The sequence below is a fragment of the Mytilus californianus genome, unplaced genomic scaffold, assembly GCF_021869535.1.
Source record: "Mytilus californianus isolate M0D057914Y unplaced genomic scaffold, xbMytCali1.0.p SCAF_2, whole genome shotgun sequence".
Taxonomy (NCBI): domain Eukaryota; kingdom Metazoa; phylum Mollusca; class Bivalvia; order Mytilida; family Mytilidae; genus Mytilus; species Mytilus californianus.
Window position 1 is genome coordinate 76,862,882 of NW_026262668.1, and position 25,769 is coordinate 76,888,650.

Below are 25,769 nucleotides of genomic sequence, written 5' to 3' on the forward strand. Positions count from 1 at the left end.
TTAACTAATTCGAATTAGTTTAATTTAGAAATAATTCTTTCCTGCCATGCTCTATGCTCATTTTAACATGGGTAGGCATTATATGTGTCAATATCTTTATACCGAGCGTTAGCGAGGTGTAAAATGTTGACACATATAATGCCTACCCATGTTAAAATGAGCATAGAGCATGGCATGATAGAATAATTTCGATTCTAATATGACGTCCTTATCACGCTTTGTAAACAAAGCCGTGTTCTAATTAGCACAAAATATGTTTGACACATGCGCACAAATTTACTGTTTATATTCCCTTTACTTTTATTGTTATTCTAATGAAATATATAAATTTTAGCAGCGAAAACCTACCTTTATTATATATTGTTTATCAAACAATATATATTTACCCTGCTTTTAGTTATTAAACTTATTAAATATGAACAGCCAAACATTTTTAATGTATTTTCCTACGCTTCGACCTATAAAAATACCGTATTTGTCCTATTAGAATCGAAACGCTCAGTGTAAAATATCGACAAATATAATGCCTACCCCTGTTAAAATGAGCATAGAGCATGACATGAAGGAATTATTTCTTAATTTGAAACGTTTTACATCCGAACGTTAATTCTAATTCGAATTGCAATGCGCGTCAAATTCGCTTTACTGTCCGAACGACGTCAACTTTTAATTCGCATTATCAATTGATTAATTATAAACTAATTCGAATTACAATTTAGAAAGTGTCCACACCACAGTTTAATTTGAATTAATGCGAATTTACTTATTCGTATTAACGAAAGCGCATTTCTAATGCGAATTGGATAATGCGAATTAGCGAATTCGATTTCGATTCGAATTAAAAAAAAAAAGAAGAGTGTGTGAACGCGATTAGCGAATTCGATTCGCATTCGATTCGAATTCAATTCGAATTAAATGTACGTGTGAACGAGCCATAAAAGTCATTTATCGTAGATCTTGCTACATTATTTGTTTAAGAGTTGTTATGTATTTTATTATGTATGTATTTGATTATCATTAGCCTAGATCATTCCTATGTCCGCCGAAGGTTCTTTCTGAACAAGCGAAGAAACAGTTGCAACGACATGAATGGTTGGCTTTCTCTAACAGAACTTGGTTATTGTTCTTGGGAACAGGAACAGAAGTATCCAGGCATATATTTTAGTCCTAAAAAAACACAAACTAATTGGAATCATGGTATATCATTATAGGCTTAATTCATTCATCACAGAATAAAAGTTTTAAAAACAGTATAATTCTCTAAAATATTTAAATTGAAATAAGTTTATTCAAACATAATCGACCGAAATACCAAATTCTAGCAAAACAATAAGATTTTGAAATTGTATACAATTCGACAAGTGCAAATGTCTTGCCATTTGTAAATGTTTAATGCAAAGGCATACTAGGCTGATTGATAATATATAAATAACACATAGCTGAGAGGCTGATAGAGCAGATTGTTACCCCGAGAAAACATTGTCAATTGAGGCGAAGCCAAGGTTGACAATGTTTTTTCGAGGGGTTACAATCTGCTCTATCACCCTCTCAGATATGTGTTATTGAATTTATTATACTGAATGTTCTGTTATTACTGTCTATTAAATTTCAAATTCAAAGTAATAAACTATGACGTCTTGTACATAACAATCATCCGTATTTATTAAAACGCACACTTGATCAAGCGTCTCTATGAAGGGTAATAGAGTATTTGCCATAGGATAGAGTAGATTGTCTCCGTCATATTAACCAATCAAAATCTGGCATATTGACATGAAGTATAATAATTAAAGTTATCGTATGGTATTATTAAATTGAATATATATTTAAGAAAGAACTGTTTCTAAAAGACTATTTACGATGAAATTCAACCAAAATTAATTTGACTTTTAGATATCTATTAAATTGGTGAAGACGAAAATTATAAATCAGCAAACAACAAAATTAGAGATGTCAATACTTGTAAGACATTGCATACACAAACATTAGACTAAGTGCATATAACTTAGCTAGAAAAGTTGGTTTTCTATTGTGTCTGCCACAACAGTTTTATAAGAAAAATATATAGACGATACTGCGCAGATAAGGAAAAAATTATATAAGTCTAAAGATTTGCACAACGGTACTAATATATAAATAACACATAGCTGAGAGGGTGATAGAGCAGATTGTTACCCCGAGAAAACATTGTCAACTGAGGCGAAGCCAAGGTTGACAATGTCTTTTAGAGGGGTAACAATCTGCTTTATCATCCTCTCAGCTATGTGTTATTTAATTTATTATACTGAATGTTCTGTTATTACTGTCGATTAAATTTCAAATTCAAAGTAATAAACTATGACGTCTTGTACATAACAACCATCCGTATTTAATAAAGCGCACCCTTGATCAAGCGTCTCCGTGAAGGGTAATAGAATATTTGCCATAGGATAGAGTCGTATTTAATAAAGCGCACACTTGATCAAGCGTCTCCGTGAAGGGTAGTAGAGTATTTACCATATGGCCAAAGACCACAATTAATGATCCCGCTTTTTGTTGTCCACGAATATAGTTCCTTTTAATTAGAGTGTATTTTTTCTAAATTTTTTTTCTTTCCCTTCCTCACTCATTTCTTAGATTTTTTTGGATGGAAATGAAAGAAGAGAGGTGAAATAAACTTTTGGATGTTGTATTTTAACTGATTTTGATATGGAAAGAGTGATTAGGCCAGGTGCAAAAAGGTGATATTTACAGTTTTCGGAACATCTCTTGACTTGTCCATAGGGCTATGGATGTGTATTAGCTAAATTTGTAAGATGCTGGGGAGCGATATTTCTGAATGTTTGATATATGTTTGGACTAGTACTGTACTTTACACACACAAAATATTTGACAAAAAGAACCGGTGCATTTTTTTTAATGAAACAAAACGTTATAAAGAACTAATAGAGAATTTAATTGTGGTCTGTGGCCTAAGAGGTGAAATTCAGGAAATATTGAATTTGTACTTTGACAACTTCCCTGAATGATCTATTGGTATTAATTTGTCAAACTACATGAGAATAAATGATTTCCACTTTTATTTGATAGAAATTTTGTAAAAAGTGACATTTCAGCCTACATGCCCAAAATGGAACTTTTTCAGTTGTTTCAATATTTTTACAAAAGTAGCATGCTTACTTTCTCTCTGACAGGTTTTTCTGATTTTCTACTTGTGTTTGTGGTATCTAATGTAGATGTTTAACTCATTTTTGAACACTAAACATACAAAAAAAGTAGATAAAATCAGAATAAGAGTGCAAAATGTGCTGCTTTAATGGTCCTAGTCTAAAGGTCAGTATGAAGCAAGTGAAAAATGAGGTTCTATGCACATACAAGTTGAATTCCTTTTAGCAGATTTCACTGAATCTGTATCAAAAGCACTTATTACTGGTTGTTTGACCTTGTCTGTTTCACAGACTATCTTTATTTTCTTTTGTTTGATAGCTAGTGGTTAAAATATTGGCCTTTTGAGGCTGAAATTTCATGCCGGTTTTAAAAATTAAAGTAAATAACTTTGCATCAGATCATACTGTCTACATATATAGTTGAAAGTGACAGTCTTGTTACATCCAGGTTCCATGTTTTATCATATCTGAGCAAAGATTAGAGCAAAAAGAAGCATATCTCCATCTCCCATATCATTTATATGCTTTTTAATATGCAAATGTGGGGAAAGACCTAAATTGACAACCTGTTTTTTTAAGCTTGACATTGCTGAAGACCATTTTATTCACATGTGTTATGCTATTTGAAACTTATATTTCCATTAAAAGTACATTTATAACATGTAAAAGGTTTTTTTATAACTTAGCAACTTCAGAAAATTGTGGTAAGTGAAAAATATTAGATTTCATATAAGGCCTCACTTCATTTGAAAACCTCTATTTTTTGTCACAGGCCCATATGAAATTTACTTCTGGCCATTTTTTATAAGTCTGAAACATGAAGTATGCTATCTGTTGCTTTTAATAGGTGATAACTTATACATAGAGACATTAAAAAGTGTAAGTTTTGGTATATTTTGGTTTTTGGAAGCCCAAATTTGATAGTTGAAATTATTCTAATTCAACGCCACAATTCAGCACCCAAAGTTCAGATATAAAAAATGCCACAATTTTTATAATTGGTATCATATGGCTTTGAAACTTTGTAAACTGTTTCATAATACACTAAGCTTAAATCATGCCAAGTTTTATTAGAATTGGTCAAGGTTTAGACCACTAAGAGGTGAAATTCAGGAAATATTGAATTTGTACTTTGACAACTTCCCTGAATGATCTATTGGTATTAATTTGTCAAACTACATGAGAATAAATGATTTCCACTTTTATTTGATAGAAATTTTGTAAAAAGTGACATTTCAGCCTACATGCCCAAAATGGAACTTTTTCAGTTGTTTCAATATTTTTACAAAAGTAGCATGCTTACTTTCTCTCTGACAGGTTTTTCTGATTTTCTACTTGTGTTTGTGGTATCTAATGTAGATGTTTAACTCATTTTTGAACACTAAACATACAAAAAAAGTAGATAAAATCAGAATAAGAGTGCAAAATGTGCTGCTTTAATGGTCCTAGTCTAAAGGTCAGTATGAAGCAAGTGAAAAATGAGGTTCTATGCACATACAAGTTGAATTCCTTTTAGCAGATTTCACTGAATCTGTATCAAAAGCACTTATTACTGGTTGTTTGACCTTGTCTGTTTCACAGACTATCTTTATTTTCTTTTGTTTGATAGCTAGTGGTTAAAATATTGGCCTTTTGAGGCTGAAATTTCATGCCGGTTTTAAAAATTAAAGTAAATAACTTTGCATCAGATCATACTGTCTACATATATAGTTGAAAGTGACAGTCTTGTTACATCCAGGTTCCATGTTTTATCATATCTGAGCAAAGATTAGAGCAAAAAGAAGCATATCTCCATCTCCCATATCATTTATATGCTTTTTAATATGCAAATGTGGGGAAAGACCTAAATTGACAACCTGTTTTTTTAAGCTTGACATTGCTGAAGACCATTTTATTCACATGTGTTATGCTATTTGAAACTTATATTTCCATTAAAAGTACATTTATAACATGTAAAAGGTTTTTTTATAACTTAGCAACTTCAGAAAATTGTGGTAAGTGAAAAATATTAGATTTCATATAAGGCCTCACTTCATTTGAAAACCTCTATTTTTTGTCACAGGCCCATATGAAATTTACTTCTGGCCATTTTTTATAAGTCTGAAACATGAAGTATGCTATCTGTTGCTTTTAATAGGTGATAACTTATACATAGAGACATTAAAAAGTGTAAGTTTTGGTATATTTTGGTTTTTGGAAGCCCAAATTTGATAGTTGAAATTATTCTAATTCAACGCCACAATTCAGCACCCAAAGTTCAGATATAAAAAATGCCACAATTTTTATAATTGGTATCATATGGCTTTGAAACTTTGTAAACTGTTTCATAATACACTAAGCTTAAATCATGCCAAGTTTTATTAGAATTGGTCAAGGTTTAGACCACTAAGAGGTGAAATTCAGGAAATATTGAATTTGTACTTTGACAACTTCCCTGAATGATCTATTGGTATTAATTTGTCAAACTACATGAGAATAAATGATTTCCACTTTTATTTGATAGAAATTTTGTAAAAAGTGACATTTCAGCCTACATGCCCAAAATGGAACTTTTTCAGTTGTTTCAATATTTTTACAAAAGTAGCATGCTTACTTTCTCTCTGACAGGTTTTTCTGATTTTCTACTTGTGTTTGTGGTATCTAATGTAGATGTTTAACTCATTTTTGAACACTAAACATACAAAAAAAGTAGATAAAATCAGAATAAGAGTGCAAAATGTGCTGCTTTAATGGTCCTAGTCTAAAGGTCAGTATGAAGCAAGTGAAAAATGAGGTTCTATGCACATACAAGTTGAATTCCTTTTAGCAGATTTCACTGAATCTGTATCAAAAGCACTTATTACTGGTTGTTTGACCTTGTCTGTTTCACAGACTATCTTTATTTTCTTTTGTTTGATAGCTAGTGGTTAAAATATTGGCCTTTTGAGGCTGAAATTTCATGCCGGTTTTAAAAAGTAAAGTAAATAACTTTGCATCAGATCATACTGTCTACATATATAGTTGAAAGTGACAGTCTTGTTACATCCAGGTTCCATGTTTTATCATATCTGAGCAAAGATTAGAGCAAAAAGAAGCATATCTCCATCTCCCATATCATTTATATGCTTTTTAATATGCAAATGTGGGGAAAGACCTAAATTGACAACCTGTTTTTTTAAGCTTGACATTGCTGAAGACCATTTTATTCACATGTGTTATGCTATTTGAAACTTATATTTCCATTAAAAGTACATTTATAACATGTAAAAGGTTTTTTTATAACTTAGCAACTTCAGAAAATTGTGGTAAGTGAAAAATATTAGATTTCATATAAGGCCTCACTTCATTTGAAAACCTCTATTTTTTGTCACAGGCCCATATGAAATTTACTTCTGGCCATTTTTTATAAGTCTGAAACATGAAGTATGCTATCTGTTGCTTTTAATAGGTGATAACTTATACATAGAGACATTAAAAAGTGTAAGTTTTGGTATATTTTGGTTTTTGGAAGCCCAAATTTGATAGTTGAAATTATTCTAATTCAACGCCACAATTCAGCACCCAAAGTTCAGATATAAAAAATGCCACAATTTTTATAATTGGTATCATATGGCTTTGAAACTTTGTAAACTGTTTCATAATACACTAAGCTTAAATCATGCCAAGTTTTATTAGAATTGGTCAAGGTTTAGACCACTAAGAGGTGAAATTCAGGAAATATTGAATTTGTACTTTGACAACTTCCCTGAATGATCTATTGGTATTAATTTGTCAAACTACATGAGAATAAATGATTTCCACTTTTATTTGATAGAAATTTTGTAAAAAGTGACATTTCAGCCTACATGCCCAAAATGGAACTTTTTCAGTTGTTTCAATATTTTTACAAAAGTAGCATGCTTACTTTCTCTCTGACAGGTTTTTCTGATTTTCTACTTGTGTTTGTGGTATCTAATGTAGATGTTTAACTCATTTTTGAACACTAAACATACAAAAAAAGTAGATAAAATCAGAATAAGAGTGCAAAATGTGCTGCTTTAATGGTCCTAGTCTAAAGGTCAGTATGAAGCAAGTGAAAAATGAGGTTCTATGCACATACAAGTTGAATTCCTTTTAGCAGATTTCACTGAATCTGTATCAAAAGCACTTATTACTGGTTGTTTGACCTTGTCTGTTTCACAGACTATCTTTATTTTCTTTTGTTTGATAGCTAGTGGTTAAAATATTGGCCTTTTGAGGCTGAAATTTCATGCGGGTTTTAAAAAGTAAAGTAAATAACTTTGCATCAGATCATACTGTCTACATATATAGTTGAAAGTGACAGTCTTGTTACATCCAGGTTCCATGTTTTATCATATCTGAGCAAAGATTAGAGCAAAAAGAAGCATATCTCCATCTCCCATATCATTTATATGCTTTTTAATATGCAAATGTGGGGAAAGACCTAAATTGACAACCTGTTTTTTTAAGCTTGACATTGCTGAAGACCATTTTATTCACATGTGTTATGCTATTTGAAACTTATATTTCCATTAAAAGTACATTTATAACATGTAAAAGGTTTTTTTATAACTTAGCAACTTCAGAAAATTGTGGTAAGTGAAAAATATTAGATTTCATATAAGGCCTCACTTCATTTGAAAACCTCTATTTTTTGTCACAGGCCCATATGAAATTTACTTCTGGCCATTTTTTATAAGTCTGAAACATGAAGTATGCTATCTGTTGCTTTTAATAGGTGATAACTTATACATAGAGACATTAAAAAGTGTAAGTTTTGGTATATTTTGGTTTTTGGAAGCCCAAATTTGATAGTTGAAATTATTCTAATTCAACGCCACAATTCAGCACCCAAAGTTCAGATATAAAAAATGCCACAATTTTTATAATTGGTATCATATGGCTTTGAAACTTTGTAAACTGTTTCATAATACACTAAGCTTAAATCATGCCAAGTTTTATTAGAATTGGTCAAGGTTTAGACCACTAAGAGGTGAAATTCAGGAAATATTGAATTTGTACTTTGACAACTTCCCTGAATGATCTATTGGTATTAATTTGTCAAACTACATGAGAATAAATGATTTCCACTTTTATTTGATAGAAATTTTGTAAAAAGTGACATTTTAGCCTACATGCCCAAAATGGAACTTTTTCAGTTGTTTCAATATTTTTACAAAAGTAGCATGCTTACTTTCTCTCTGACAGGTTTTTCTGATTTTCTACTTGTGTTTGTGGTATCTAATGTAGATGTTTAACTCATTTTTGAACACTAAACATACAAAAAAAGTAGATAAAATTAGAATAAGAGTGCAAAATGTGCTGCTTTAATGGTCCTAGTCTAAAGGTCAGTATGAAGCAAGTGAAAAATGAGGTTCTATGCACATACAAGTTGAATTCCTTTTAGCAGATTTCACTGAATCTGTATCAAAAGCACTTATTACTGGTTGTTTGACCTTGTCTGTTTCACAGACTATCTTTATTTTCTTTTGTTTGATAGCTAGTGGTTAAAATATTGGCCTTTTGAGGCTGAAATTTCATGCCGGTTTTAAAAATTAAAGTAAATAACTTTGCATCAGATCATACTGTCTACATATATAGTTGAAAGTGACAGTCTTGTTACATCCAGGTTCCATGTTTTATCATATCTGAGCAAAGATTAGAGCAAAAAGAAGCATATCTCCATCTCCCATATCATTTATATGCTTTTTAATATGCAAATGTGGGGAAAGACCTAAATTGACAACCTGTTTTTTTAAGCTTGACATTGCTGAAGATCATTTTATTCACATGTGTTATGCTATTTGAAACTTATATTTCCATTAAAAGTACATTTATAACATGTAAAAGGTTTTTTTATAACTTAGCAACTTCAGAAAATTGTGGTAAGTGAAAAATATTAGATTTCATATAAGGCCTCACTTCATTTGAAAACCTCTATTTTTTGTCACAGGCCCATATGAAATTTACTTCTGGCCATTTTTTATAAGTCTGAAACATGAAGTATGCTATCTGTTGCTTTTAATAGGTGATAACTTATACATAGAGACATTAAAAAGTGTAAGTTTTGGTATATTTTGGTTTTTGGAAGCCCAAATTTGATAGTTGAAATTATTCTAATTCAACGCCACAATTCAGCACCCAAAGTTCAGATATAAAAAATGCCACAATTTTTATAATTGGTATCATATGGCTTTGAAACTTTGTAAACTGTTTCATAATACACTAAGCTTAAATCATGCCAAGTTTTATTAGAATTGGTCAAGGTTTAGACCACTAAGAGGTGAAATTCAGGAAATATTGAATTTGTACTTTGACAACTTCCCTGAATGATCTATTGGTATTAATTTGTCAAACTACATGAGAATAAATGATTTCCACTTTTATTTGATAGAAATTTTGTAAAAAGTGACATTTCAGCCTACATGCCCAAAATGGAACTTTTTCAGTTGTTTCAATATTTTTACAAAAGTAGCATGCTTACTTTCTCTCTGACAGGTTTTTCTGATTTTCTACTTGTGTTTGTGGTATCTAATGTAGATGTTTAACTCATTTTTGAACACTAAACATACAAAAAAAGTAGATAAAATCAGAATAAGAGTGCAAAATGTGCTGCTTTAATGGTCCTAGTCTAAAGGTCAGTATGAAGCAAGTGAAAAATGAGGTTCTATGCACATACAAGTTGAATTCCTTTTAGCAGATTTCACTGAATCTGTATCAAAAGCACTTATTACTGGTTGTTTGACCTTGTCTGTTTCACAGACTATCTTTATTTTCTTTTGTTTGATAGCTAGTGGTTAAAATATTGGCCTTTTGAGGCTGAAATTTCATGCCGGTTTTAAAAAGTAAAGTAAATAACTTTGCATCAGATCATACTGTCTACATATATAGTTGAAAGTGACAGTCTTGTTACATCCAGGTTCCATGTTTTATCATATCTGAGCAAAGATTAGAGCAAAAAGAAGCATATCTCCATCTCCCATATCATTTATATGCTTTTTAATATGCAAATGTGGGGAAAGACCTAAATTGACAACCTATTTTGTTAAGCTTGACATTGCTGAAGATCATTTTATTCACATGTGTTATGCTATTTGAAACTTATATTTCCATTAAAAGTACATTTATAACATGTAAAAGATTTTTTTATAACTTAGCAACTTCAGAAAATTGTGGTAAGTGAAAAATATTAGATTTCATATAAGGCCTCACTTCATTTGAAAACCTCTATTTTTTGTCACAGGCCCATATGAAATTTACTTCTGGCCATTTTTTATAAGTCTGAAACATGAAGTATGCTATCTGTTGCTTTTAATAGGTGATAACTTATACATAGAGACATTAAAAAGTGTAAGTTTTGGTATATTTTGGTTTTTGGAAGCCCAAATTTGATAGTTGAAATTATTCTAATTCAACGCCACAATTCAGCACCCAAAGTTCAGATATAAAAAATGCCACAATTTTTATAATTGGTATCATAGGGCTTTGAAACTTTGTAAACTGTTTCATAATACACTAAGCTTAAATCATGCCAAGTTTCATTAGAATTGGTCAAGGTTTAGACCACTAATAGGCCAAAGACCACAATTAATGATCCCGCTTTTTGTTGTCCACGAATATAGTTCCTTTTAATTAGAGTGTATTTTTTCTAAATTTTTTTTCTTTCCCTTCCTCACTCATTTCTTAGATTTTTTTGGATGGAAATGAAAGAAGAGAAGTGAAATAAACTTTTGGATGTTGTATTTTAACTGATTTTGATATGGAAAGAGTGATTAGGCCAGGTGCAAAAAGGTGATATTTACAGTTTTCGGAACATCTCTTGACTTGTCCATAGGGCTATGGATGTGTATTAGCTAAATTTGTAAGATACTGGGAAGCGATATTTCTGAATGTTTGATATATGTTTGGACTAGTACTGTACTTTACACACACAAAATATTTGACAAAAAGAACCGGTGCATTTTTTTTAATGAAACAAAACGTTATAAAGAACTAATAGAGAATTTAATTGTGGTCTGTGGCCTAAGAGGTGAAATTCAGGAAATATTGAATTTGTACTTTGACAACTTCCCTGAATGATCTATTGGTATTAATTTGTCAAACTACATGAGAATAAATGATTTCCACTTTTATTTGATAGAAATTTTGTAAAAAGTGACATTTCAGCCTACATGCCCAAAATGGAACTTTTTCAGTTGTTTCGATATTTTTACAAAAGTAGCATGCTTACTTTCTCTCTGACAGGTTTTTCTGATTTTCTACTTGTGTTTGTGGTATCTAATGTAGATGTTTAACTCATTTTTGAACACTAAACATACAAAAAAAGTAGATAAAATCAGAATAAGAGTGCAAAATGTGCTGCTTTAATGGTCCTAGTCTAAAGGTCAGTATGAAGCAAGTGAAAAATGAGGTTCTATGCACATACAAGTTGAATTCCTTTAAGCAGATTTCACTGAATCTGTATCAAAAGCACTTATTACTGGTTGTTTGACCTTGTCTGTTTCACAGACTATCTTTATTTTCTTTTGTTTGATAGCTAGTGGTAAAAATATTGGCCTTTTGAGGCTGAAATTTCATGCCGGTTTTAAAAAGTAAAGTAAATAACTTTGCATCAGATCATACTGTCTACATATATAGTTGAAAGTGACAGTCTTGTTACATCCAGGTTCCATGTTTTATCATATCTGAGCAAAGATTAGAGCAAAAAGAAGCATATCTCCATCTCCCATATCATTTATATGCTTTTTAATATGCAAATGTGGGGAAAGACCTAAATTGACAACCTGTTTTTTTAAGCTTGACATTGCTGAAGACCATTTTATTCACATGTGTTATGCTATTTGAAACTTATATTTCCATTAAAAGTACATTTATAACATGTAAAAGGTTTTTTTATAACTTAGCAACTTCAGAAAATTGTGGTAAGTGAAAAATATTAGATTTCATATAAGGCCTCACTTCATTTGAAAACCTCTATTTTTTGTCACAGGCCCATATGAAATTTACTTCTGGCCATTTTTTATAAGTCTGAAACATGAAGTATGCTATCTGTTGCTTTTAATAGGTGATAACTTATACATAGAGACATTAAAAAGTGTAAGTTTTGGTATATTTTGGTTTTTGGAAGCCCAAATTTGATAGTTGAAATTATTCTAATTCAACGCCACAATTCAGCAACCAAAGTTCAGATATAAAAAATGCCACAATTTTTATAATTGGTATCATATGGCTTTGAAACTTTGTAAACTGTTTCATAATACACTAAGCTTAAATCATGCCAAGTTTTATTAGAATTGGTCAAGGTTTAGACCACTAAGAGGTGAAATTCAGGAAATATTGAATTTGTACTTTGACAACTTCCCTGAATGATCTATTGGTATTAATTTGTCAAACTACATGAGAATAAATGATTTCCACTTTTATTTGATAGAAATTTTGTAAAAAGTGACATTTCAGCCTTTATGCCCAAAATGGAACTTTTTCAGTTGTTTCAATATTTTTACAAAAGTAGCATGCTTACTTTCTCTCTGACAGGTTTTTCTGATTTTCTACTTGTGTTTGTGGTATCTAATGTAGATGTTTAACTCATTTTTGAACACTAAACATACAAAAAAAGTAGATAAAATCAGAATAAGAGTGCAAAATGTGCTGCTTTAATGGTCCTAGTCTAAAGGTCAGTATGAAGCAAGTGAAAAATGAGGTTCTATGCACATACAAGTTGAATTCCTTTTAGCAGATTTCACTGAATCTGTATCAAAAGCACTTATTACTGGTTGTTTGACCTTGTCTGTTTCACAGACTATCTTTATTTTCTTTTGTTTGATAGCTAGTGGTTAAAATATTGGCCTTTTGAGGCTGAAATTTCATGCCGGTTTTAATAAGTAAAGTAAATAACTTTGCATCAGATCATACTGTCTACATATATAGTTGAAAGTGACAGTCTTGTTACATCCAGGTTCCATGTTTTATCATATCTGAGCAAAGATTAGAGCAAAAAGAAGCATATCTCCATCTCCCATATCATTTATATGCTTTTTAATATGCAAAAGTGGGGAACGACCTAAATTGACAACCTGTTTTTTTAAGCTTGACATTGCTGAAGACCATTTTATTCACATGTGTTATGCTATTTGAAACTTATATTTCCATTAAAAGTACATTTATAACATGTAAAAGGTTTTTTTATAACTTAGCAACTTCAGAAAATTGTGGTAAGTGAAAAATATTAGATTTCATATAAGGCCTCACTTCATTTGAAAACCTCTATTTTTTGTCACAGGCCCATATGAAATTTACTTCTGGCCATTTTTTATAAGTCTGAAACATGAAGTATGCTATCTGTTGCTTTTAATAGGTGATAACTTATACATAGAGACATTAAAAAGTGTAAGTTTTGGTATATTTTGGTTTTTGGAAGCCCAAATTTGATAGTTGAAATTATTCTAATTCAACGCCACAATTCAGCACCCAAAGTTCAGATATATAAAATGCCACAATTTTTATAATTGGTATCATATGGCTTTGAAACTTTGTAAACTGTTTCATAATACACTAAGCTTAAATCATGCCAAGTTTTATTAGAATTGGTCAAGGTTTAGACCACTAATAGGCCAAAGACCACAATTAATGATCCCGCTTTTTGTTGTCCACGAATATAGTTCCTTTTAATTAGAGTGTATTTTTTCTAAAAAAAATTTCTTTCCCTTCCTCACTCATTTCTTAGATTTATTTGGATGGAAATGAAAGAAGAGAGGTGAAATAAACTTTTGGATGTTGTATTTTAACTGATTTTGATATGGAAAGAGTGATTAGGCCAGGTGCAAAAAGGTGATATTTACAGTTTTCGGAACATCTCTTGACTTGTCCATAGGGCTATGGATGTGTATTAGCTAAATTTGTAAGATGCTGGGGAGCGATATTTCTGAATGTTTGATATATGTTTGGACTAGTACTGTACTTTACACACACAAAATATTTGACAAAAAGAACCGGTGCATTTTTTTTTAATGAAACAAAACGTTATAAAGAACTAATAGAGAATTTAATTGTGGTCTGTGGCCATATTCTAGAGTCGTATTTAATAAAGCGCACACTTGATCAAGCGTCTCCATGAAGGGTAATAGAGTAAATTAACACCCTCGTATTAGCCAATCAAAATATGACACTTTAACGTGAAGTATAATAATAATATAAGATGGTAATATACGAAGATGATGTTATAAAATCGTTTTGACAAATATTTCGGCTTAACAAATAGCCTTCTTCAGTGTCATTAATTTTAACAATACTGTCAACATTTTTTAAATTATTGACACTGACGAAGCCTATTTGTTAAGCCGAAATATTTGTCGACACGATTTTATAACATCATCTTCGTATATTACCATCTTATATTAGTACCGTTGTGCAAATCTTTAGACTTATATATATATATATATTTGTTGTGTACAAATTGTAATGTTGATCAAATTATAATTTGTACAGAATTTTTGTACAAGTTATCAGTGTTTTATGAACCGCTTAGCACAAATGGATGCTACAAGCACACAGACTTTTGTTTCTCATATTTCTGTCATATTTCCACGACTACATGATACAGTCTAATATTGAGCATTGATACAAAACATTATATGAACACAAAAAGGCATTTCATGGATATGATTTTGGTATAAAGAGAAAAATAAAAATTGAATTTAAAACATTCAAGTGTCCTTATTTCCAAATTTAGGACAAGGAGAATAGCACTGAATGTTGAAGTATATAAATTTGAATTGAAGACATTAAGCTGATAAATTTTAAAAGATAAACTTTTATCACCTGGTGCAAAAAGGTATGTGTCTAAAAATTTATAACTTGTACAAAACCTCTGTACAAATTTTAATTTGTACAAACTTGCATCTTGTACACAACATATATATATATATATATATATATATATATACAAGTCTAAATTGAAAACAACGTTCAAACCTATGATTGCGTTGGATAAAAACCGCAATTTTTATACGTGTGCATGCAAAAACAAATTTCTTGTTAGAGGGGTCTAAATACAGCACAAACAACATTTTCCAAAAGACCAAAAAAGTGAAAAAGTATATTTTAACAAAACGCATTTGACTAACAGGTTGAACAACAAATGTTCTTAAACCCTGCTGACTGCCATTGGCGATTGCCAAATAAACGGATCACAAGGTGTAATAAATGGATCTTAATTAAAAATTTAATACCAAACAGAAAACAATAAACTTGCGGCAAAGATGGTATACCGCAAACGAAGGTGCAAAGATTTTTGTACACCATATCCGGATTTCGACAATTAATGTCTCTTCAGTGATGTTAGGAATCGAAACAGTATTCGGAAGGCCATGTAATTTACCTCAATTTAGGAGATATATATATATATTAGATTGCTGACAAATAACAAATACATTGTGTATTTAATAATAATATAACATCTTCACACGCTTAAAACACATGTCTTATGTCTATCTCTAGATTCGCCTTACGTGACAAGGTAACACTACGACTATTGAAGTTATATTTTTATATAGCGGATGTGGTCGTGTGGTCTAGAGCGCTGGACATGAGGCTAAGCGATTGGTGCTGTAGTGTATCAAAGGTGTGAGTTCGAATCCCGTTGAGGGACAAAAATTTGTCAGCATAAAAGTCTAATTCTAACACTGTTGGGTGTAATTTTCAGACTTATATATATATATATATATATACAAGTCTAAATTGAAAACAACGTCCAATCCTATGATTGCGTTGGATAAAAACCGCAATTTTTATACGTGTGCATGTAAAACAAATTTCTTGGTAGAGGGGTCTAAATACAGCACAAACAACATTTTCCAAAAGACCAAAATAGTGAAAAAGTATATTTTAACAAAACGCATTTGACTAACAGGTCGAACAACGGATGTTCTTAAACCCTGCTGACCGCCATTGGCGATTGCCAAATAAATTGATCACCAGTACAAAATGGATCTTAATATTAATTTAATACCAAATATTAATTTAATACCAAACAGAAAACAATAAACTTGTGGAAAAGATGGTTTAACACAAACATGAGGTGCAAATATTTTATACACCATATCCGGATTTCGACAACTAATGTCTCTTCAGTGATGTTAGGGATCGAAACGGTATTTGGATCCCTAACATTATATATATATAAACTACAAAACGTTCGAATTGCAAATTGATTTATATTTATAGCTAAATCAGACATAGTTTACGTGTTTTAAAACAGTTGATTAACGTTTTTACCTACAATAGATGCAAAGAAAATAACACAGGCTGCACAGATGATAAACAGTGCACAAACGAAAAGTCTGTCAACAACAGTACGAAATTATACAGCTTATAATACAACGCAGCTATTGCATATAATGCGCTTTCCCAATATATAAAGAAATAAAAGAAAAAGAAAAGATTTAAAAGTTTTAATCGCAAACTTTTACATCAAATACGCCGGATATGTAAGCTTAATTCTATATATTACAAATGTGGTGTAACTACTAGTAACGCCAGTGTTGTTTTCCATCATAAAACAGCTGAAAATAAATTGCATATTTCACATCCTCATTACTTAATATGTGTTTGTTGTAACGAAATTAACTGAATATATATGTATGCTTTAGTGTATGGGGACGTTTGTGTTTGTATGTGCAATATATTTTTATTTTTATTGTTTCAGCTACAACAGCAGACGAATTGACAATATCGTTGGTATTAAATATATCTGGTAAGTTCAAGTGTAAAAGATCATCTAACTCACCAATAAGGGAGAGGCGAAATATACCAGAGGGACATTCAAACTTATAAGTCGAAAATAAACTGACAACGCCATGGCTAAAAAAGAAAAAAAATCAGACAAACAATTATAGTACACAAAACACAACATAGATAATTAAAGACTGAGCAGCACGAACCCCACCAAAAACTGGGGGTGATATCAGGTGCTCCGGAAGGGTAAGCAGATCCTGCTCCACATGTGGCACAAGTCGTGTTGCTCATATTAGTAAAAATCCGATAATAAGTCTAATTCGGTAGGTCACATTCGGGAAAAGGGGACTGTAATGTAGTTACGACATTAGAAACATATCCGCTATCATCTGTGAAACGGATATTCCATAACGGTCAACCAATCCGTGTTGGCGTTCGTAAAACTACGAAGGGATGATTTCAATTTCACCAACTGGAACTCCTGGTTTAAAAGCTTCCTTGTGAGCAGCAACCCTCTATCAAGGAAATCATGATAGGAAATTCAAGCCTTGGAATATCGAATCAACTGGGACCTATACATCATATGCAGGCGCTGCTGGAATGTTGTTACATAGAAATCAGTGGAAAGTTCACAATTGGGAAGCTATAATAAGTGTTGACAGTGAAACAATAGAGAAGAAATCAGTAAAAAAGCTTTTAAAATACAAAATGTACTTTGGGTAAACGAAACAGAATTATATATATATAAAAAAATCTTTAAAAAAAAAACACTTAATGGTAGCAATATCTGACGTTGCGTCAGTCTTCTGTAAGATAACATAAAGTATAAAAATGTTCCCTTTTTTGGTTTTACAGTTTGTTTTAAAAAGAAAATTAATCCTTAGATGCAAATATGAAAGCATATGAACCGTATTCATCAAAATGAGGAGACAAGCCTGCGATTAGTATATTATTATACATTACTTTCTTATGCACAATACCAATGAGCTCATTTCCAATGGTGAAAACTGAATTATTCTTCCATTATTTATTTGAAGAAATTTTCGTACCACAAGTTACTGTCTATAAGATGTGTCTGTTTCCAAGGTCTCATCAATTCAATATACATAATTTATCCTGGTATATAAAAATGTATAAACAGGTGAATGACATTTATAGAGTGAATGACATTTAAAAAAATTCTTAGTAAACGACTTTAATGCAACCAACATACATGCGGCTATATTATGGAACAGTTGAAAGCTTATAATCTGTACTTGCCAGGTCGTCAATTTAATTTCCGTCAAATTTCAAGAATAGATATTCCTAAATTGTGCAGTGGACCTTATAGAACAGAGAACATTTATTCCGAATCAAACGCAAATAAAGAGCATAATTGCACAATATTACCAGAAAATGCCATTATAGCAGAAGAAATCCTAAAGTGATAAGAAAGTTGTAAAAGCAAATATGTTGTGGGGTATCAGTATTTATATGCTCATTGGTGAAATACATTTTTTTGTTTATAGCTATGTCCAGGGCATTTAATTTCGTCGTTTTAAACTGCAATTACATTGTTCTGGAAACATCATTCAATTGAAGCGTTTACAGTTGTCCATCTGCAAAATTTTGCTTCTCTTTGTTTATATACATGTAGAACATCGATGGTTGACACTATCATGAAGAAACTACGTTCCCGTAATAAGAGAAGGGGTAGTACAAGTGCGTAAAGGAATAGACGTTGCGCACGGTATCGGTGCTTCTTTGAAAAAATGCGTTAGATAGCGGGTTAATCCAATTCACGCTCTTTTCCTACACAATATATATCCATGATCAGTATATCATTCGAAAGGAAATAAACCACAGAAATCAATAAAATAGATGAATTTGTGCTATTTATATCATGTAAAGAAAACCTTTGCTCATTTCGACGGCTATAACGTCATTTTAAGGGTGTCCCGCTGTTACAATTTTGTTTTGTTTGTGTCTTTGAAATCACAATGCGGACTAGTTCGTAAGTTAAATGAGATAACATTTTACAACAGTATTGTATACAATTGATGAAAAATAGCGTCATAAACGTTTTTAACTGTGAGTGAAAGAAGATTGTCAGGAGCGTTGAGCTTAGGAAGAGAAAAAATGTCCCATTCAGCTGCTCAGCTCCTATGAAAACTTTCGGCCTCCACTATTACAAGATATAACAGATGAAAGTGGCTTTTAATATTATCAGAAAATTTATACATGTCCTAAAGAAGCTTTATGAAGTCATCACTATATAACTGCAGTCTTACTTTCAAAACATCGTCAGTTTTCCCGTGTCCAATAAAATGTCCCGATGGATAAAATGACGCATAGAGTAACCCGGAGGCTGTTTATTAAACGAAATTTTATTTGATCCCCAATTTTGAACACTCTTTAACCGATATGAACGGAAAATACATTTCATTTCTTCTAAAATGATGTGATATATATTTTTGTTTGAGCTGCAGGTATAAAATACGAAACGAACTTAGATGTCCAATAACATGTCCCCATAACTGTAATTTGACGTTCACGTCATGATAACGCTTAATATTTTGCATATTTGGCATACAATTAATCTTATGAAATGATCTGATCTATATTAAATAAAGTTCTTGTTTAAATATGCATCAAAGTAGATCTACATTGTATAAATAATTCAAATATGACGAAATATTTAACTCGGATGCTTGACAAAGACCAGGCTCCGAGGCCAAAAATGTGAGACAAGTTCACATACGATCCCAGTCTCACTTTTAGAAAAAGAACATACAGTAAAAATGAAAATGCATCCAAAAATGGGCTCACCTTATTGTTTTCCCTTAGCCAGATTATAAACGACTCAAACCCAAGCTTTACACCCTGACCTTAATTCCTAGCGTTGCAATTAAAGAATCGGAACTATATATGTGAATCAATTTTTCTAGTCAGTTTGCAGAGCCGGGATTTTGTTTTCGTACTTGTATTCTTAGCTCCATGTAGTAGTATAAATATAGAAATGTTTACTGTGAGTAGAACAATCTCTTATCATCTACCTAGCAACATATGTATGAAAAGGAAGGTCACAGTGTTACTTCTAGAAGTAATGTGTGGAATAATGGAGTTTGTTGTCTCGAATCTCCAACAGAATTTACTGCTACATAGGCATGCGATGGACGAGTATTAAAATGTTAATTGAAACTTGTCTTTTACATTAATTTGAGTGTTAGGGTAATAGTTGTCCGATGAATATGATGGATTGCACGCAACTATGTATGTAGCAGGTCCAGTGTAATAATTTAAAGACACTCCCAAGTACATTTTAACCTAGTTTAAGTTCCCTTTAGAAAAAAGTCACCATGCACTCTACCCCATATCTTCCAAAAAAAACAAACCTATCCATATTTCTTGAAAGTGTATATTTTGTGGGAAGTACAGCATTGTTTGCATGCATAACCAATTTATAGAAATACTAAAGAAAGAATATTAAATACAATAAATATACTGCATTGAACACGCTGTATGTGTAACAAATTGACACCATAGTTCCTTTTTTATCACTAAATCAACTACAAAATGTCTGCTGTGTGTATCGGCGGTTCTCTCTGAGCACTTCGGCTTCCTTCAACAATAAAAATTGACCGCCACGAAATAGCCAATCGTGCTGAATTTGGCGTTAAACACAAATAAATCAATCAACCAATCTGCTGTGTGGAAAAGTTCATTTTTGTGTATAGTAGATTTATTTTTTCTCTTCGCAAAACGTCACAAAAATGGCTGGAATATTGCCTTTATACTTGTTAAAAAATCAAAATCACTCAAAACCGAAACCCGAAACCCGTAACTTGATAACCCGTTTGAAAACGGTCTAAAAATGTCAAAGAAAATTAAGTGTTAACCAATACCCAGTTATATTTTAAAATTGGAAGCGCTAAAAAACCCAATTCATAGTATAAAACGTACATGAAATGCACTCCTGGTCCATAGTACTTCCTTTCAGAAAACATTGATCCATGTATATTTACGAAAGCAGCTACTTAAATAATATATATCTTGTCACAACAAATTGAGTATATTTTTTTAAAATCGGTTTCACTCTGCTGTTGGTCAAATATCAGTTGATGTAGCTTTATTTGGGTCCATATAAAAAGGGGTAGAGTTTTTCATACTTTGCCAAAATGCTATAATTTCAAAAACATAGTAAAAAGTATGGATCGCCGACCTTTTTTTAGAGCTTTTAAAAGTTTGTGGAAAATGTTCAGATTTTGTAAGGATTATACACGGGAAATGTAAATTTATGCGAATATAAAGAAAACTAAAAGATAGAGTTTTAAATAATATATATATATGAGAAGACAGCTCTTATAATGTGCTCTCCGAAAGCAAAAAATAAAACACGGAATCCCCATATTCGTTTTCTTACTTCATCACAAAATAGGTAAATGTTTTGTAAATTCCTTTATAAAATAAATTATAAACATTCTGGATTATATACCTGATAAAACAACCATGATTTAAAAATTTCAATCAATGAAACCTTTTTTTTTAAATGAAAAAGATGTAACCATAAAATAAGCTCATTATTTATTCTTTTCAAAGAAAATTTCACAAATTAATTTCATTTATTCATCATTCAATCTTGCTAACAATAATGGTAAAAATTTTAAATCGATTATTTGTAGTTTTCTGCAATAAAATAATTAATAATTTAAACCCCGTTCTACCTTCAAATATTGAAAATCAACAATGGCAGCACAAGTACACGTATTTCTATTTCATACGTGATGCATATTCCATAAAGTTTTTCCTAAGGGATTTATCAAAAAATATTGCCAATTTTAAACAATTTCCACAAAATTGTTATTGATGTCAAAATCGTGAACTAATACGCATATGATGATGATTCATCGAGTTAAACCGATAATATATGAAATATGAATTATAACACTAGTATAAGCGACTTTTATTTTTAGAAAAAAATGAATACAACGGACCTCTTAAAGTGGAGATAAAATGAGATTACAAAAAGAAAAATATCAGGCTATCGTCTATCAACATCTTTCAAATAATCAAATTAAGAAGCATTTGAATATTAGCTAAATTTTAAAAAGACAAATTGTGGGAGAGAAAATACCAACATCAACAACGTGACAAAAAGAAACTAATAATAAAAGGGAAGAAACAGAAACAAGAAACAAAGTATTAACAATTTTACTAGCCAAGATTGAAGAAGTTTTGCGGCACAAAGAACATTACTTAATTTTTAGAAAAAGAAGAAACTGATAATACAGATATATATGCACATAATATTTTGGAAGCACACTCTTCATAAGTGAAAAACGGTAGTGTCAGTTTTTCCCTGCATTTGTTTCGCTTATTGTATCAAAATCAGTTTTGAAGTTTCAAAACATTCTGGATTTTGAAAATGAAAGACGCTAAATAATATACAAAAAAAGATGTTAAATCTTCTCACATACAAATGATTCAAAACGTCAAATTGTTATTCAGTGCTAAACATTGCTGTTAGGGGCAATTTTTCATGAGTGTTTAAAATATTTTTTTTAAATTTGGATATCAATGTTTGTATTTATTAATGAAAAATGAAAATACATAATGAATCGAAGCGACTACGAAAATCTCTGCAAAATAAAGACTTCTTAAAAGAATGTAAATTCTATGGTTACTTAAAGTGGCATTTTCACATAAGTAAAAAACTTGTATGCTTGAAACGTTCTTTGAAACAACGTCAGCATCCTTGTTTTATTGGGACGTCGTGTAACGCTCAGTGGTACCAATACCGTGCGCAACGTCATACGCTATCTACATACAATCAAGTATGTTTTTTTTTTAGGTCGAACTTTTTTAACCTTTGAGAATTATGTTGAAATGCAATATATCCTTGCTCCTAATTATGTTGCTGAATTAAAATCAGATATGTTTAGGTTAAAGATTTATGGAATCCAAATAATTTGTATTTGGGAAAGATGCTAACTTTGCAAACGATTTGAAAAATAACACGAATATAATAAACTTTATTTCTCTAATATTTTAACCTAAGCAAGAAAACCGCCAAAAATCGACCCGAACAAAAACTAGAGAGTAAAGTTTTAGCGCTAAGAATAATTCTGCAAAATTAATTTGGTTGAAATGACATGAAATCAATAAAGAGCTCATTTATATACTCCAACGATGTAATTTGTGCAATCAAACTGCATTAAAAGTACAAACGTTTGATCAGTTTTGAGATTTGCAGTATAATACAATAAAAACATTCTATCTGTTTCTTAGCCGTTTACAAATAACCTGTATACAGATATATCGAGATGATGTATAGTTCTTTGATACGTTATACAGCCAAAAAGTTCTTTAATTAGAGCTGTTTATATATTTTACCTTATGGTTTTCTTCATTGTAACCGTATATATTCTGATTATACTTATATCACCGTTCAAAAAATGAAAACAAGACATCATAAATTGCATGCGTCCGAAGCGCTTTTTTGGGTTTACCTTCATCAGGAAACGCTCAAAGCCGAATATTTGAAGGCCAATGATGTATAAGAACCGAAACAGTTGAAGAGCTATATTACCAAAAAGGGCCTATATCAATATGCCAATTGCCAAACACTATACAGCAGATGACCTTTCAGAAGAAACTAAGAAACTTACTATTTTAAATGAGATTTCTATGTAGCACATCATCCTATCATAGTAATGTAAATTCATGGCCAAATAAACTACTCATAAAAAGTTTTGCAACACTTCCATTGAAATTAATGGGGATCAAACTTTCAGGACTCATTTGTTTATAGGAAATGCTCAAAATGATCTGAAATTACCAGCATTCCCGTTTTAAAAGATGTTGAGTTGATTAAAGATTTAAACAGAAAAAATATGATAACAACTTTGGGGAGGGTGTTTATTTTTATTTTCATTTTTTATGCGAGGGAAATGTTTCTATTCATAATCAATCGATTATGCGATCAGATTCCCCACTTCGTTACACATTTTGTTACTAGACTATGTGCAAAAATTTGTTAAAATTGTTAAACACTGCACATTTCCTTTTATTTATTTACATTGATAAGTGGTGCCTTATTTCAACTCTAAAGCAAACCTAAATAAACATTATGCAGACACCGTTTGTTTTGTATGGATACAAGGACAAAGAAACCTCTATGTGCTCCACAATTTTCTATAACGTAAATACGGTATGAGTTTTGCTCGTTGTCGTACATTGGTGGTCATACGGTTACCTACAGTTGCTTATTTGAACTCTAAGGGATAGTTGTCTCATTGGTTACCGTACAACATCTCAGTGTCCTTACATTGTTACTTGTGAACACGATATTTGACTTCTTTTGTTGTGGCATGGTGGCGCACGATCTTCTTTAACGTATAATTAATGAAGGAAAGATATTTTTTTTTTATTTCAGAAATTACGCCCAGCTGTCATTGTCCTTGTTCTGATTTAAGACAGCAAACTGACAAGTTTTGGGCATCTTTGTATGGTTATTCCAAATCGGAATTAGAGCAAATCCTCGAACCGATACTTTTGAAGACAAAAGATGACTTGAAGTTAAACAAAACAAAACTATCATCGTACAAACGAAAAAGGAATAGTGCCCAAGATAGAAGGAAATCTTCAGAGCAGATTGGAATCATGGGAGTGATTTTTATCGGTGTTGTTCTAAGTTTAGTCATCCTTATTGATATTGTAGAAATTAGGCGACGTCTAGCTGGCATTAACATTTCTATTTAAAACGACACTTAAAACAATACGCACATATTTTTAATGAAAATCCTATTGTTATAAGATTTATGAACTTTCAGCTAGCTCACATATTATAAAAAAAAAATCAGTTAAATATGATTTTTAGGTCATATTTTAGTTGATTCGCTATTTTTAAGTTTGTTTGTTTGAGGGTCAGTTTTAGCAATTATCTTGAATTGGCAATCCTCATTAACCTTTATAGGAAAGGCATTACGCGAACTGTGTTTCTCCATTGTGACTGTGGCTGTTAGTGTTAGTTAAATGGCAATATTCCATTTATCAGTAAAATAACGAAAAATAAAATAATTTCCTGGTGCTTTTCCTTGATTTTGAAGAAATGAATGTTCAAGGTTTGAAAAATACCATGATGGTTTGACAAAGATTGAAGAAGACCAACTCTTCCAAAGATCCGCTAAAAATAAGATGCTCCGAAATTGTCTGAATCAAATGAAATTTATGCTCAAGCATTTTCAATTTTCAGTCTATGTTGGAATATGTAATTGTCCTTTATCTTATCAATTTCGAACAAATTCCATTACAATGTAATGATCTTTAAATATAGTTATACAAAGCCGGACACTGCAGGTAGAATCGAAATCATTCCTACAATTAGCCGCCCGAGGATCAATATGTGCGAACTTCAGACCTCTTGAAAAATTGACAATGCAGATGACAAATTGACAAAGATCAAATTAAGTTTTTCCATTTCATTTTTATTTTATTGCGAATATGTTGATATGTTTTATATTTATAACTTGTTCTCTTCCGGCACGAAAAGGGAAACAGTGATCTTGATTTTTCCACAATGATGCGTGTAAATACAAATACGCCAATTAGACGAGACTAACATTAATTACATATTTGTATATGTACTGGTGAAACCTGTTTCATAAGCATAACATTGTGTCATTTATTCACTAATCCCTGTTTTCCTCCTTGTGTAACATCTGTTTCAAACTATATGAGGTATTCTCGTTTATTTTTTTTCTTAAGTTTTTATAGTATTTGTTTATAATCAATATCTTTAAATAAGTTTCAAATACATTAAAATAAATATATCAAATAGGTTTGAATCAACGTGCAAGTTCAAAGCATGTTTTGACTAGGTTTATTGATACTTGTTGTTATTAATCCGTTATGTATAATACAAAATATTTTGTT

The 25,769-nt window shown here is 31.2% G+C and overlaps 1 long non-coding RNA gene across 1 annotated transcript; it reads left to right on the forward strand.

Annotated features, from left to right (window-relative positions):
- Positions 1-1,028: 1,028 nt before the first annotated feature.
- Positions 1,029-25,564, forward strand: LOC127728226 (uncharacterized). Its single transcript, XR_007994051.1, has 3 exons — positions 1,029-1,197; positions 16,828-16,875; positions 24,271-25,564. It is a non-coding gene; the product is annotated as an uncharacterized LOC127728226 (long non-coding RNA).
- Positions 25,565-25,769: the final 205 nt, after the last annotated feature.